The sequence below is a fragment of the Salvelinus sp. IW2-2015 genome, linkage group LG23 (assembly GCF_002910315.2).
Source record: "Salvelinus sp. IW2-2015 linkage group LG23, ASM291031v2, whole genome shotgun sequence".
In the NCBI taxonomy this organism is placed as follows: domain Eukaryota; kingdom Metazoa; phylum Chordata; class Actinopteri; order Salmoniformes; family Salmonidae; genus Salvelinus; species Salvelinus sp. IW2-2015.
Window position 1 is genome coordinate 40,382,838 of NC_036863.1, and position 17,590 is coordinate 40,400,427.

The following is a 17,590-nucleotide window of genomic DNA, read 5'->3' on the forward strand; positions in this document are numbered from 1 at the left end:
TGCACCCACTGATGCTTGAAGAATAACTTAGAAATGCCTCATGAGCTGTCGTAGGCCTACCCCATCAGAACCCAAAATATAAGCTTGTTTTACTCCAATGTTTGTAAACAAAGTAAATGTAAACAAACGCTATTTAGCCCCAAACATGGTTATAACTATCATGTTGATGTCATGGATGGTCAGTCCTTGCATCCATAGCTCTGTTTATAAATGTGAGTGTGGTTACAGTTTTCCAGCCCCATCCCTCAGTTTTTTTTTTAACCAAAATAGGGGTGCCGCTTTGTTATTGTATGAATAGCTGATTGCCGCTTTAAGCGAAACACGACAATCTGCTTGCGCATGTCCTACGAAGAAGCCAATTTGGCATGGCTGCGGGTTAAGTTACAAGGTCCGTACTATCCGGTTAGGTAAGGGTTAAGGTTAGGGACTAGAGCTCTTCACGGATCCACCTGTATCCAGATCCAGAATTCTAAATAATGTCACGGGTCTGGGTCAGATCTGATATGATTGTCATGGGTATTTGTACTTTTCACTGACTTTACCGGAAGGGCCGGTACAGATCCTAACGCGACTGCTGCAGTAGAGAGAGGGAGATACATTTTATAATTTATGCTGCTGCTCTTGCTTTTCACTGACTTTACCGGAAGGGCCGGTACAGATCCTAACGCGACTGCTGCAGTAGAGAGAGGGAGATACATTTTATAATTTATGCTGCTGCTCTTGCTTTTCACAAGAGGTAGCTTGTTGTTGTTGGCCAATCATAAATCAGCAAAAGTTGCAATATGCTACGGCCATAGAGCCTCCGTGTGTGGCAAAAGTTAGGGGATATCTAATCAATGGAAGATGGAATTAAAATGACGGAATTAAAAGTTAAAGGAGAAGAATAGGCTACAACGACCAAGAGCTAACAGGTAGGCTGCTACTTAATATTTCAATGGAGTTGTTCTTTGTAACTGTAGGATGAGAAAGCGCGTGCAGTGCAGACTCAATTACCCTAATTAGCTAATGCTTACTAATTCTCCTGGTTTGATGCAGTCAAGACAGGTACTATGTTATCATATTTGATGATAAATAACCTAGCTATTGCAGACAGTCTATTATAGCGCGAGTTGACTTGGTTGTTTGCTGTCTCTCCCTCCTGCCTGTTCATCCCCTTTCCCCCTCCTCCTCCCTGCTCCCCCCTGCCCCCTGTGTCACTCACTCACAGTACAACCCACCCCGCCTGCTAGAGCATCATATCGCTCTTCCTCCTCTCACGCTGTATCATCTCCGTTTGATAAATTAGCTTAAACAATGATTTTTCTGCTGCTTCCCTCTCTCGGATCCGACCAGGTCTGTCTATATGGAACGGGTCAAGTTGTCCTCGGATCCGTTTGGAACGGGTCTCTAAATTTAAAAAATGTGTTTATGCATATTGTGTCTTCGTGGGAAAGCCCCAGCTGAGTCTGTGGAGACCTCTATAGGGACGTCAGCAATGACTGGAGGCAAAGCATCAACACAGTCAGCTTGCCTCAAAGTAGCTCTTCAGGTCATCCCATACAGAACAAGTCAGTCCATGAAGTCAATATTTTTGGCATCGTGTCATTTCCTTTTTTGGGTGTTTGGCAGCATCTCATTTATCTTTCTCTGACTGCGTCTCCATTCTCTGGTTGCATCTTAATTCTCCATACTTATCCCAAAGTGTGCACTAGTACACTTTTGCCCATGGATTTAAACGCACTCTAGCCAATGCTTACACCATTTCTATACTTTTAAATCCATGACAGGATGAAGCTTATGTCCTTAAACCTGAAGTGTGCTCTTGATCACTTGTTTTAATTAATCTGAAATAAAATGACTGGTATCCGCATTATGGTGGGAAATCCCCCTATCTCTTGTTTACACCAATCAAATTAAATGACAGTTGGGATGAAAGGAACAGATATATACAGTTGAAGTCGGAAGTTTACATACACCTTACATGCTGACCAGACCGGACAGGTCGCGTGCGTTGCAAAATAAATTTAGAAATCCATGTTATTCAATTATTGCACCCACACTGCTCGCGCAAGCCAACGAGCGTCTGCGACGCCAAGGGCTAAAATAGAACTCATTCCTATTTCTGACGCAGATCGCACTGCAAGTCCTGTCTCTCCCATCTCCTCATTGGTTTATAGAAGCAGGTACTCACGTGCCATCTCCTCATTGGTTTATAGAAGCAGGTACCCACGTGCCATCTCCTCATTGGTTATACCCACGTGGGTGATAGAAAGACGAACTGTTTTGCCGGTAGTCGTGGTAATACAATGAAAGTTTAGATGCAATCACCATATAATTTAAACGATTAAAAAGCCTGGAAGGAGGAGAGATGACTAGAAACGATTCGGTTGGCCGTTTTATGTGTGGATTAATTGTCGGAGTAGAGATCCTTGTGCATTTCAGGTAAAATAACAACTCAATGTTTATATCCCAGGACAAATTAGCTAGCAACAGCAAGCTAGCTAAATAGGACAAATTAACGTTAGCTAGCAAGGGCAAGCTAACTAGCTAAATTACCATACATGTTTAATGCTTTTCGACCTGTCCCCAATTTAATGTCATTGGTTCAGAGTTTGTTTTGATATTTTTGAGATGTTGCTTCAATATATCCACATAATATCCACATAATTTTCCTCCTCATGATGCCATCTATTTTGTGAAGTGCACCAGTCCCTCCTGCAGCAAAGCACCCCCACAACATGATGCTGCCACCCCCATGCTTCACGGTTGGGATGGTGTTCTTCGGCTTGCAAGCCTCCCCCCTTTTCCTCCAAACATAACAATGGTCATTATGGCCAAACAGTTCTATTTTTGTTTCATCAGACCAGAGGACATTTCTCCAAACAGTACAATCTTTGTCCCCATGTGCAGTTGCAAACCGTCTGGCGTTTTTATGGCAGTTTTGGAGCAGTGGCTTCTTCCCTGCTGAGCGGCCTTTCAGGTTATGTCGATATAGGACTCGTTTTACTGTGGATATAGATACTTTTGTATCTGTTTCCTCCAGCATCTTCACAAGGTCCTTTGCTGTTGTTCTGGGATTGATTTGCACTTTTCACACCACAGTACATTCATCTCTAGGAGGCAGAACGCGTCTCCTTCCTGAGCGGTATGACGGCTGTGTGGTCCCATGGTGTTTAAACTTGTGTACTATTGTTTGTACAGATGAACGTGTTACCTTCAGGCATTTGGAAATTGCTCCCAAGGATGAACCAGACTTGCGGAGGTCTAAAAAAACAAAATCTGAGGTCTTGGCTGATTTCTTTGGATTCTCCCATGATGTCAAGCAAAGAGGCACTGAGTTTGAAGGTAGGCCTTGAAATACATCCACGGGTACACCTCCAATTGACTCAAATGATGTCAATAAGCCTATCAGAAGCTTTTAAAGCCATGACATCATTTTCTGGAATTTTCTAAGCTGTTTAAAGGCACAGTCAACTTAGTATATGTAAACTTCTGACCCACTGGAATTGTGATAGAGTCAATTATAAGTGAAATAATCTGTCTGTAAACAATTGTTGGAAAAATTACTTGTGTCATGCACAAAGTAGATGTCTTAACCGACTTGCCAAAACTATAGTTTGTTAACAAGAAATTTGTGGAGTGGTTGAAAAACGAGTTTTAATGACTCCAACCTAAGTGTATGTGAACTCCGACTTCAACTGTATATTGTTTATCTATCGCTATTATATATATATATATATATATGTATACTCCAACCCATACGTGAAGGCCAAAGATGTCATCACCTGTTTCTGAAGCCATTTCAGACTTCTTGTGTCTATGCGAAGCACAACTTCCTACCCATAACWGATTCCCTATAAGAAAACATTTGAGAGTTTAAGCAATGTACCTACACTAGTCATGATGATGATGATGGATAACTGTGTCCTGTGTATCAGATCATTTAAATGTCATTAATATTATATCTGCATTTAGAATAAATCAAACTTAGTTGTCATTGTCTTGTTTTTCTTTACAGATGTCATCTTTTAGAAGAAAACAAGCTACGCTGGTTTACGGAGACCTGACCAGAGGTGTGATAGTACATACACTCCTGGAAAACAGACAGGAAAACGCTGCACATTGCTGCTCATGCTCTCAGGTGATATTTATTTACAACGTTTCGACCCTTAGGTCTTCATCAGGCATCCATATCCCAGGGTGGAAGGTCCTATTTATATGGGCAGTACTCAGTGACATCACTTCCTGAAACAGGAKGTAAAAAATKTATAACATAGTTTCACAATATTAACATTCAATGTATCAAAATATATGATCGTACACAGAGAATGTGATCATTTTTTATAGTAATATACATACACATACAATATCCAATTAGGATTTTTTTTTAAACACAATTGAGACTATAAAAACRGTTTCAAGTCAAACTCCTCGTTAAGGCCAAGAGTTCAGCCTGTGGATCCAGAAAGATTCCCGTTGAAGAAGTTTCCTCTCAATGTCCCCTCCCCTGCGTGACATCTTGACCCTTTTGTATTCCAATGTATCTCAGAGAACTAATAGGATGTCCAGCTTGTACAAAATTAGCAKCAACCGGATTTTTTGTCTCACCTGTCCGTATATTGCTGCGGTGYTCACTGATCTGTGTCTTTAGGCTTCTACAGGGTTTCACTATGTAAGACAACACCCAAAGTCCCCGCCCCACACACGGAGAAGACATGGTAATAAACCTGTTCAACAGGTCTATATCTGATACATGTTCATTTGCCCTAGGTAAGGCACTATAATTTGTCCCAACATCACAGGCCAATGACTTTGATACAGTTACAGACTTTCAAAAGTTTTTTGCGTAGTTTGAGATTGACTACATTTTTTGGTAATGGGGTTGCTCCCTATGCACCTGCCAATGTTAATCTATTGAACAATATTAGTAACCAGACAGGGAACTGAAAACAGTGCTAATGTTTTTCCAATTGATAACCTCCATGACAATGAACTTGACTCTCGCCCTGAGGACATGACAAGGGAAAATACATATTTCAAGAGGAAAAGCACATTTTTTACCACCCAAAATAAATCCCTCTCTTGAAACATATTGCCGCCTAGTTGAGAAAGATGTACATAATCTCCTGGCTAAGAAACAAGAATACAAGGTATTCCACAATATGTTCAAAGCAGAGAAATAATCTCTTATGGAACTGAAAAATGACTCCGGTATCATTATAAAACCTGCCGACAAAGGAGGTGCAACAGTGATACTAAAAGAAGCAGACTATGAAAAGGACATTCTGAGACAACTTAGTGATGATGACTCCCAAAGTACCCTACTAATCAATTCAAGTCTCTGATCCATGATATATTGTCAACATTTTTGAATGAAGGGGATATTACAAAGACAGAATATGACTAGATTAAAGTTGCTTTCCCAACCACACCTGTCATATACGCTCCACCCAAAATTCACAAGAGCATGACACCACCTATACCAGGCAGGCCCATTTTGAGTAGTAATGGATCTCTGACAGAGAATATCTCTACCTTTGTAGACCATTTTGTGAAACCCTGGGTGATCTCCCTCCCCACGTATACTAGAGACTCGATTGATTTTATAATTGTTTTTAAATCTGTGGACCATATACCTGAAAATTCTATTCTGTGTACTTTTGATGTTACCAGTCTATATACCAACATCCCCAACAGGGCGGCCTAGAGGCCCTCAATTTCTACCTCAATGAAAGTCCCCCTAATGCTCTACCCAGCATCAATTGTATTGTGGACTTGGCGTAACTGGTACTAACCTCCAACTAATTTCTCTTCAGAGGAGACTTCTTCCTCCAGACCAAAAGGACAGCGATGGGGAGCACTATGGCTCCTTATTATGTTAACCTATATCTAGGAATGTTTGAAAAACAGGTGGTGCTGAATCCAGACCTTAACCCTTTTCTCTCCAATATTCTCCTAATTCTGAGATATTTGGATGACCTTTTCGTGATCTATACAGGCACCCAGGAAGAACTTTTGGAATTCCATGCTTATCTAAACTCTATGACTGAACACCTTCACTTCACCGTTAACTGATTTGTGATAGGTCATAGTTTTCTTGATGTGATGGTTATTAAGGACAAAACATCCCTCTCTACGGTTCTCTATAGGAAACCTACGGACAGGAATACCCTCCKCAGCTTTCATCCATGTCAACATAAAGAAATGTAGCCTAATTATTAATTAATAGATTTAGTTAACATTAGATAGTTAATCCAGCGATTCTTACCTATGCCTCGGTTCGGCAGTCTCGCACCAGATCATCATGGCATTTGTAGTTCTTTATGATAGCCACATTAGCAGCTAATTAGCATTTCATTTTTGGGGGGTAAATACATGCAAATATATTGATAAAAGTCAGCTTGTCCTAGAGAGATTTACACAGTTATCAAAACGTCACGTTAGGGTAACCCTACATGAAACACAGCCCTTATTTTAAGTGTTTCTAAAATCTATGGGAAAAATGAATGGTGGAAAAACTATTATTGGAACCATTTCCCTGTTTGACCTCTGGGTTTTATGGGTATTATGACTCATACTGTGGTACTCTATAGTCCACTCAGTAACAGTAAAAGGGCTCTCCACCCCTTTTCCTGGAGAGATACCCTTCTGTAGGTCTTCGCTCCAACCCCAGTTGTAACTAAGCCGATTCAGCTTATCAACCAGCTAATTATTAGAATCAGGTGTACTAGATTAGGGGGGCTGCAGTTCTGCAGCTGTGAGCTGCAACCTGGGCCTGACTATATTCAACCTGTTTGAAAATGATCGGGACACCGCAAGTGCCCGTGAGAGCCATCAACCTCATATCGGTATGTGCTTACACTGTACGAGCTGCGGCGTTACATTTTACTCCGGGTTTGCTCCGATTTCCTCCGACTTGGAAAAATACGCCAAGAGCTGATCGAGAGCCATAGATCGGGCAAAAAATGTGTAGTGTCCGCCTGGCTTTAGAAGTAGGCCTTATGTCAAAATTAGAAACTAATGCCACATTCACGTTATGTCGGATTTATCTGAGGAACATCTTGGAGTGCTCGGAGCTCTGAAGGAATACAAGCACCATTCTAACCATTGACAGCCGTAATCGCAGCCATGTTTGTTGCCATTTGCAGAGGTGCGTAACGCCAGGGTTCAGCATTCGGGTCCAGAGATATTACCCGAGTCGTGAGCTGAAACCTGTCACCCTGATCCGCCACAGGCTCTGGCCTGCCACCTCCCATCAGCCGCAAACTGCAATTTCAGTGGACCTCCTGCGCCAGTTTGCAGCCCTGCAGATGGAGTGTGGGGTGTCTTGGCTGGGGATGACCTTGCTGGAAAGCAGTTTTATTTTAAATTGGAAACCATACATTTCAGTGTTTTCTATGAGGAGTAGTTGTTCATTCTCCAGACAGTTGAGCTCTACAGGAAGCTCACAAATGATTCCTTTGAGGAGTTCAAACATTGGCAGTTTGAACGAGAGACTGTCAGGAAGTTGGCGCCACTCACCTCAGATGGAATAAACAGAGAATCTCAATTGCATACTCCTCACGTCCTTATTAACCTGTCTCCTCCCTTTCATCGACACAGATTGAAGTGGATTTAACAAGTGACATCAATAAGGGATCATAGCTTTCACCTGGATTCACCTGGTCAGTCGATGGAATGACAAGAGCAGGTGTTCCTAATGTTTTGTACAGTCAGTGGCGACCTGTCATTCAGGGCAGGGGGGCAGAGCAAAAAAATATATAATAAAAAATAAAATACTTTTTTTGGGGGGGGGTGGTTGCTTGTTTTGCATGTTATTTTGGCATTAATACGAGTCACATATCAGTTTGCAAACAATGTAAAAAAAAAAAAATATATATATATATCATTGAGCTAATAAAGCCACATACAAACATGGTCTCTTTTTTGTTTTCTTGAGTAATGCAGGTGTTTCCGCCTAGCTCAGTGCTTTCTGTGGTCGTGGGGCAAGCCAGCAGAAAATAGGAACGTTGTGCCGTGATTGGCTCAGTGTTCGGTCACTCATGGGGAAACTACGTCACCAGTCCATAGTAAGGGTAGACATCGAAAATTCTAGCCCTCTGGGTCCTGCCATATAGTTACATTAGTAATGCCCTTCCAAGAAGGCTCAAGGTCATTGGCCATAGATAAAATGACATTAAATCACATTATATGTGCAGTAGCTTTGATTGGACTGATCATGCCAACATCATACTTTCAAAATCTTAGCTAGCTAGCTAGACAAGCAGTCATCATCATGAATCAAGTCCACAATCTACTGGCAAATCCTTTTTAATCCTTGTCATATGAAGAGAAGTAATGAAGATAAATTACAGATAAAACGTATCGGTGCTCATCGGCCATAAACATTTTACAACAAGTTGGAAATCACAAATTCAACAATGAGTGGTTTAGAAGTAATCGTGACAGTTGATAACTGCAATCATTGCAACTGGGAAGTCGGGAATAAATGAGTTCAGACTGGGAAAATACGTTTTGAAAGGTCATCCAACTCGGAATTGTAAATCTTTGTAAAATTGTAAAACATTTGCCCACGAAGAATCTCTGCGCCACCCTGTTCAAGTGAGCACATCACAACAAGGTGAGTCCAAAAATGTTTTATATGCTGCTGCATAAATTATGTAATATGCCAGGGAGATGTGTATACTGTAGCTAAGAAAGTAATACTAAATGCATGGTGTGTAGTAAGATGTTAGTAGCCCATGTGCCTCATCCTAAGAATTTGGTCTATTTTCCCCTCTTAATTTCGCCTAATGTTACTGTTTCTGACTCGGTGGTGCACATGTAGCCTATAACCTGTTTTTTGAGCAATGTCATCATCTAATATTGTAAGAGCTTTCATTGTCTGCTTATATAATCTCTTTATTTATCCTACGATTCTGACTTGATGTACAGGGAATGTTCTGCATTTTGTCACTGTACATTTCAAAAGTGCTGAACACATAGTTATATTGACTACGTTCGTCTTAACTCGCTCATTATTGTCTTAATCGAAATTACGGAATACCTCTTATTCGCTCATCGTTCCCTTATGCCATCTCAATTGTCAGTAGAAACCACATTTGTTTAAGCAAGTCAGCCATATCAGCTATGTTTTTTTTTAAAGGCAGTAAATGAGGCTGAATGAACTGTTTTGCTGCCAGACAAGGCTCTGCTGATACCAGGTGTAGCAGTGGTAAGGATTCACTCCATGGTGCTGAAAGGAAAGCTCTGCTGTTGGGACAGCGTTATGTAGGCTCTAAGAGTTTGTGGGCACCGCTTGTCGCCGTTATAGTGCAATTCATGTATTGTTTGGTGTTGTGTTGTGTCATGGCCTTTGCTGGCATGCACCTAAAAAATGTTTTGGGTGTCTGCCCCACCAAGATTTACATGCTAAAATCGCCACTGTGTACAGTCATTGTATAAAGTCTCAGTAAGCTAATTTGTGATACAGTGAATGGTAATACACATATAGGTGAATTTGTCCCAATACTTTTGGTCTCCTAAAATGGGGGGGACTATGTACATAAAGTAACTGTAATTTCTAAACAGTTCACCCGATATGGATGAAAATACCCTCAATGTCACACCCAGGCCTTAGTTATCTTTGTTTTCATTATTATTTTAGTTAGGTCAGGGTGTGACATGGTGTAGTATGTGTTTTTGATTGTCTAGGGTGTTGTATGGTTTAGGGGGTTAAGTAGAGTAGATGGTTTAGTGTTCAGTGTAGGTGTCTAGGAAAGTCTATGGTTGCCTGAATTGGTTCTCAATTAGAGACAGCTGGTTATTGTTGTCTCTGATTGGGAGCCATATTTAAGGCAGCCATAGGCTTTAGCTGGTTGTGGGTAATTGTCTATGTTCTATGTTGCATGTGTGCACTAGTTCTTTCATAGCTTCACGTTCRTCTGTTTGTTGTTTCGTTTTCCTTCTTATAATATAAAGAAGATGTATTTTGCACACGCTGCGCCTTGGTCATCTCTCTCTCCTATAGACGATCGTGACACTCAAATTAAAGCTGACAGTCTGCACTTCAATTATATCATTGTATCATTTCAAATCCAAAGTGCTGGAGTACAGAGCCAAAACAACAACAAAAAGTGTCACTGTCCCAATACTTTTGGAGCTCACTGTATGTTAGCTATAATGATACATTAGATCATGTATTGAATATTTAACCACCCTGTAGTGACATTCATGAATCGCTTGACACGGTTTTATGAATGGCTTGATATGGATTTCTCCATACCCACTTTGAAGAATTGTTTTACACAAAAATGCATGAAAGAAATGCTCTTTACACTAAATTGTTTTGACATTTACAAAAACAGTCCCAATCTGATGGTGGACAGTGTCAGCCTTTCATGATTATGCTTACGATGGTGACTGGCAGATAATTACAACAACAACAAAAAAGATTGATAATTTCTTCTGTTATACACTGCTTCTTTGTATAGTTGCAAACCGTTGCCCTGACTGTATTCATAAACAGCTAGCTGTAATCTGTCCTAGTTCCTTAATTAAACATCACCCATTGTAATGCTCATTATGGTTTCTGATTGTACTTTACATTTCAGGTCACAGATGGTACCAGATATGTGACTGGTAGCAGGCTTGCTGACGGAGAACAAATTAAGTTTGTGGTCTTGCCTACAAAAGTTTGGGAAGATCACAAAAGAGATGACACCAGCTCATCGTGTTGACACCCTCATTGATTCCCTCCTCTATTACTAAGCCAGGGTCAGGGCAAGGTAGGAATTTATAACTGGAAATCAGTTAAGTATTGAGAGGACCCATTTTCAGGATTTTGTTGATATCCCATAATTTCGCACAGAATACAACGGCAATGTATTTGAAACACTCTATGAAATGTATGTTCCCCTTCATGTTTCAGCACTGGAAACACAACTCTGTCGGCAGAACGACCTGAAGGAGGAAACCGAGGCAAAGGAGGAGTTGATGGTGCTGCTAGGCAGCATTCCAGGTTAGATTCCATGTGTTTTGCTCATATCTTTTGTTTATATGTAATGATCCCTTTCTGCCAATTCAATCAGGTGAATATGTCATAGGCAGCACACTGTCGGACGTAGAGGTTTGAACCCGTCAGATAGAGGAGACCCTCACAGACAAGAGGATGTTGTCCCTGATACCTGGAAACTCTCGCACAGCAAGTAGTTGCTACATCTCTGACCTAAGGTTTTATCCCAATCTATAGACACCCCTTTCTGTCTGGCTTAGCCCTGCCATTCATGACAGACACGCTCCTATAGCCTACTGTGCGCTGTGTCCTGGTCCCACCATCTCCTGGATCTGCATAGCTACTCCCTGTTGCTTTATACTCTGATCACCACCTCCTGCTATCACCTGCCATTTTCCACTACATATCCCAGAAACTTAAGTGCCCCCTCCACTGCCTAGTAACCCTTTACACTCGTACCCGTATACGGGTTGAAAATAGCAGATTTGGGCGCTGATAAGAGCCTAAATTGTAACGTAGCTATACAGTAACATGCTATACATGACGTCAGAGCTCAGGCTCTGCGATTCACAGCTATGTATGGGTTTTGACTGACAGTCGTTCTGAACTTGAGCACTGCACGCGACAAGAGGTTTCCCCCATCCCTCCCGCTAATTAGGCAACTTTTGCACATTTCTTGTTGTCTGAGTGGGGGAAATGCTTGAAAAGAAAATGACTCGATGTATTTTGAAAGATAAGACGTGGAGGATATAATAAATATCACTTTGACATCATACAAGCATGCCAAACACCCGTGAGTCCAAAATTGCACTTCACATTTCCAAATCTTAAAAATCATGTCATATACAGTGTCAACATTTATGATCACTAACTTTGTTTGATGTATAGTTAGAAGATGACACGGCATCACACCCTGGGTGGTTCTGAACAAAATGAACCTATGTTTGTTTATTGTGAAGGAAATTCGCCGTGGCACACGCACCTGCCACTCATGACTCCTTTCGATGCTCACCAAAATGCTGTTTCCCTGGATTGCATTGTGAAAGCCTGACACTGTAAGATCCTATTTTATAACATAGCTAGTCATGTTGGTAATATATCAAGCTTTCAAATCATGCCCACCTGACCCAGATTGCGATTTATAATGGACTGTTTTTGGATTGGGTAAACAACAATCACAGCTGACCACTCTGCTTGAAATGCAAATCACTTTTTTAGGATGCTGTCTCCATCATATTTGTCCCACTGTGTTGGTACAACTGTATATGAAAGATTTCGATCAAACACATTATTTTCAAATGTTTTTAGATGGATAAACCATTGCTGTGCGGCTCTCCAGAAATGTCAAGCGGAAATAGCAGAGAATAAAACACCAGATCGACGCCGACAATGGAAGGAACCTCAAAAAGACTGGAGTATGTGGATGTTCTCCAGCAAGACCATCCAGTCTGGTCCCAGGTGTCCAACAGCTTGGGAGACAGTCTTTATTTATTTTTTATTTTTTTACTCTTTATAGTGTTTTATTTACATTTTAGAGTTGATAAGTTGGACAAATCGGGTGCTTGGGAGACAGTCTGCTACGGGCCAAGCAGCGTGTAGTGATGCTACACAACATGTGCCTTAGGGCAGCTGAAGAGAGGCACACCTACACAATGACCTTTTTTATTGCCAGAGAGAGCTGGGGCTTTTTGAAGAGGCCCTTGCTTCTCTTGGGCAGTGTGAGGCCGAGCCAACACGCTTTCACATGGGTGCCTCTGTGCTGCTCCCAAATAAAATGCAGAACAGATTGAACTTCCAGCAAGCATTTACAATGTTGGCTGGGGGTGGTATGGTCAGGACTGATGTAGAGGTGGTGGACAGTGACCCAGAGGATGAAAGTGGTTAAGGAATGACTGTTTGAAATGGTATCGTTTGAGTTGGATATTATTATTATGTTGTATTCCAGTTATGAACTATACTGAACTAAAACATAAACGTAACATGTAAAGTGTTGGTCCCATGTTTCATGAGCTGAAATAAAATATTTCCCATATCCACAAAAGGCGTATTTCTTTGCACAACTGAAGAATTTCTGCAGAAACTGTCTCAGTGAAGCTAATCTGCGTGCTCGTCGTCCCCACCGGGGGTGACTGCAGTTCGGCGTCAAAACCAACTTCAGTGGGCAAAAGCTCACCTTCGATGGCCACTGGCATGTTGGAGAAATGTGCTCTTCATGAATGAATCCCGGTATCAACTGTAACGGGCAGATGGCAGACAGCGTGTATGGCGAGTGGTTTGCTAATGTCAACGTTATGAACAGAGTGCCCCATGGTGGCGGTGGGGTTATGGTATGGGCAGGCATAAGCTACGGACAATGAACACAATTGCATTTTATCAATGGCAATTTGAATTGTGCCATTCATCCGCCAGCATCAAGTTTCAGCATGATAATGAACGGCCCCATGTTGCAAGGATCCGTACACAATTCCTGGAAGTTCTTCCATGGCCTACATACTTACCAAACATGTCTCTCATTGAGCATGTTTGGGATGCTCTGGATCGACGTGTGCGACAGCGTGTTCCAGTTCCCGCCAATATCCTGCAACTCAAATCAAATTGTATTTGTCACAAGCCCCGAATACAACAGGTGTAGACCTTACAGTGAAATGTTTACTTACAAACCCTTAACCAACAATGCGGTTTTAAGAAAAATAAGTGTTTAGTAAAAAATAAAAGTAACATAATTAAAGAGCAGTAGCGAGGCTATAAACAGTAACAATAGTGAGGCTATAAACAGGGGATACCGGTACAGAGTCAATGTGCAGGGGCATCGGTTAGTTGAGGTAATTGAGGTAATATGTACATGTAGGTAGAGTTAAAGTGACTTTGCATAGATAATAAACAGAGAGTAGTAGCAGCGGTCTTATGTCTTGGGGATAGAAGCTGTTAAGAAGCCTTTTGGACCTAGACTTGGCGCTCCGGTACTGCTTGCCGTGCGGTAGTTGAGAGAACAGTCTACAATTTTTTGTGCCTTCCTCTGACACCGCCTGGTATAGAGGTCCTGGATGGCAGAAAGCTTGGCCCCAGTGATGTACGCACTACCCTCTGTAGTGCCTTGCGGATGGAGGCCGAGCAATTGCCATAACAGACAGTGATGCAACCAGTCAGGATGCCCTTTTTTTAGGATCTGAGGACCCATGACAAATCTTTTCAGTCTCCTGAGGGGGAATAGGCTTTGTTGTGCCCTCTTCACGACTGTCTTGGTGTGTTTGGACCATGATAGTTTGTTGGTGATGTGGACACCAAGAAACTTGAAGCTCTCAACCTGCTCCACTACAGCCCCCGTCGATGAGAATGGGGGCGTGCTCGGTCCTCCTTTTCCTGTAGTCCACAATCATCTCCTTTGTCTTGAGCACGTTGAGGGAGAGGTTGTTGTCCTGGCTCCATACGACCAGGTCTTTGACCTCCCTAGCACAGCCATTGAAGAGGAGTGGAACAACATCCACAATCAACAGTCTGATCAACTCTATGCGAAGTAGATGTTGTGCTGCATGAGGCAAATGGGGGTCACACCAGATACTGACTGGTTTTCTGATCCACGCCCCTACTTTTTTTTAAAGGTATCTGTGACCAACAGATGCATATCTATATTCCCATTCATGTGAAATCCATTGATTAGGGCCTAATTTATTTATGTAAATTGACTGATTTCCTTATATGAACTGTAACTCAGTAAAATCTTTGAAATTGTTGCATGTTGCGTTTATAGTTTTGTTCAGTGTAWTTTCCTCATCAGTTTTGACATTGATGTTATTTTATGTAAATATGTTGTGCTATGGTCCATATTCTAGCATTTATTTGCTGACTGTGTTACAATACTGTTGCTAACAGTTGTTATGGAATTAGTGTATGGTTTACATTGGGAATTTAGAACTTTACCGGTAACTATTGCATAATAAGATCYATTACAAATGTATAGTCCTTGTAATACTGGAGTCCTGATTTGTGTGGGGCTGGACAAGGTCCGGATCAGAGGTGACACACACATTCCCTGTCCACTGCACCATAATACACACACTCACACGCTTACACTCACACATACACACACACACTCACTTTGTTTGTACTCATGTTATAGCCATCTCTTGACTTTTGTTTTAATTGTATTTAATACAATATTTTTTATGTAGTTCACTGTCATTTATTCATGATCTTTAACTGGTTAAATGTTTGTAGTTTGAATGTTTCAGGATTGATTGACATGTTTAAATAGTTGTAAATATCTGCTTGATATGAAATGATCAGTCTGGACTCCGAAGCCATTCGGCTATGGGTTTCAGAACCCTGTGATAATGATACAAGTTATATTAGCTTAAAAATGGTTTATTTACAACCTCTGGGGTATAACATGTTTGGCAAAGTGATATAGGAGATTCTGACATGAAATATAACCCCAAACCCTAACTTGAGTTCAGTCTAAGCTAATGAGAACCAAGAGGGGTCTAGCTTCGTGCATGCCTCCACTGAGTGAGAACGGCTGCAACCTGTCCTACTAGGCCCCTTGCGTGCAACTAACACTATATCTGACCCCAATACAGTAGTGGTCGTCAGTGAGGTGCACAGATGCAGGTTTCTGTCCTTCATGACTGGGAAAGGCCTAGATTCTAGGCCGTAGAAGATCCTACAGCGATCTCATTAGATCAAAACCGGATGGATCAACAGTGATTCATATTACTGGTTTGCATCCTAAAAAAAGGATAGTTGTGTTTTGCTGCATAACACATTATTTGTCTATCCATATGATGTGGATCATTGTCAGGTTATTAGATGTATACGTTTCAGTAACAACAGAACACCATGGTTGCAATAACACTTTTAACAGGTAGTTTGTAAATGTGTAGAATGTGTTTGTTTTGGGTCATCACTGGTAAATGAATTGATGTAAATTAGACAGTCAGAGGATTTTCTGAGTAACTGGTCAGGGAATAGCCCTTTCCATTCAGCTTCAGGCAACTTTGATGTAAGGCTTGATCACACCTGTAGTGACTACTTTATCAGGCCCATTGATAGTGAACAATGGATAAGCAACAATGTAATTACACCCAACACAATGTTGACAAAAAAGGTTTTTATTAAAAAACTATTCATTGTGATAATGGGGTTAATTGTAACTGCCATTGCAAATGTTTATGACTGGGGGGAAAAAAATAAGATAMACAATAATGAAGTGATAATTGTGAGGAAATACTGTATGTTCTTCATAATCAAAGAAAAAATACAGGTTGACTTGTTGTCTACATTCACAGTACACTTTGATGTGTTTTGAATATGGTGTCTGCATTGAAACACCTCCTCCAGTTCACACATTTACCCAATTTCTAATTCAGGATTTACAACTTTCTACGCCGGCAAAAATTCTGGTTATTAACCAGGTTTCCATCCAAACTTTCTATGCAAGTAAAGTACATGTTGGATATAGAAAATGTCATGACCTGATGGAAACAACATATTTCCAAATGTCGACAAAACAAAATACGCTAGACAATGTGAGATATTTTTGTGTCAGTAAAATACTTTTTGTGAGAAATGTCGGTGGAAATCCTTTAATGCACAAGTATTGATATAATAACCATCATATTGAAGTCTCCCAGTCCCTGCCTCTGAAAAACATCCCCACAGCCTGTCACGATCTATCACAAGGATGACGCTGGAGAGACGAAGCAGGTACGGGGAGTAACATTTAATAAATCACGGACAAGTAACGAGACATAAACAGCTTTAGCAAACAGAAAAACAATCAATGCAGAAGCAGGGAACAGAGCTGGGGAACTGACACATATAGGGGAGGAAATGAACAGGTGATAATAGAGTCCAGGTGAGTCCAATAACGCTGATGCGCGTGACAAGGAAAGGCAGGTGTACGTGAAGGATGGCAGGAGTGAGTGATGCAAGGCATTCTGGCGCCTCAAGCGCCAGGGGGAGGGAAAGAGCGGGAGCAGACGTGACAGTACCCCACTAGGGGCGCCACCCGGCGTCCCACCTGGGCAAACCGGCCGAGACATGGGCGCTGGGCAAGCCGGTTGAGGCGTGAAAGCCCGACGAACCGGCTGGAGGCGTGAGAGCCTGGCGAGCCGGCTGAGGCATGGGAGCTGACGTGGGATGGGCGCCATCCGAGCCAACCGGGGCAAGGAAACCTCTCGAGCCTGCTAGGGCGTGGAAGCCCGACGAGCAGGCTAGGCACCCGGTTCCATCGGTGGTGACCCAGAGCCGATGCCACTATACCAACCAGAACGCCAGTACTCCCCGATGCTTCGTGTGATGGCTTCTGCATTCTGTCACGATCTATCACAAGGATGACGCTGGAGAGACGAACACAGGTACGGGGAGTAACATTTAATAAATCACGGACAAGTAACGAGACATAAACAGCTTAGCAAACAGAAAAACAATCAATGCAGAAGCAGGGAACAGAGCTGGGGAACTGACACATATAGGGGAGGAAATGAACAGGTGATAATAGAGTCCAGGTGAGTCCAATAACGCTGATGCGCGTGACAAGGAGGCAGGTGTACGTGAAGGATGGCAGGAGTGAGTGATGCAAGGCATTCTGGCGCCCTCAAGCGCCAGGGGGAGGGAAAG

The 17,590-nt window shown here is 41.9% G+C and overlaps 1 long non-coding RNA gene across 3 annotated transcripts; it reads left to right on the top strand.

Annotated features, from left to right (window-relative positions):
* Positions 1 to 375: 375 nt before the first annotated feature.
* LOC111950172 (uncharacterized) lies at positions 376 to 13,591 on the top strand. Of its 3 annotated transcripts, none has more exons than XR_011473986.1 (5): positions 376 to 911; positions 3,998 to 10,745; positions 10,889 to 10,978; positions 11,932 to 12,027; positions 12,281 to 13,591. It is a non-coding gene; the product is annotated as an uncharacterized lncRNA (long non-coding RNA). The 3 variants fall into 3 exon arrangements; XR_002875463.2 differs by lacking the exon at positions 11,932 to 12,027 and having other exon boundaries at positions 3,998 to 4,120; positions 10,572 to 10,745; XR_011473985.1 differs by lacking the exon at positions 11,932 to 12,027.
* The last annotated feature ends 3,999 nt before the right edge of the window (positions 13,592 to 17,590 follow it).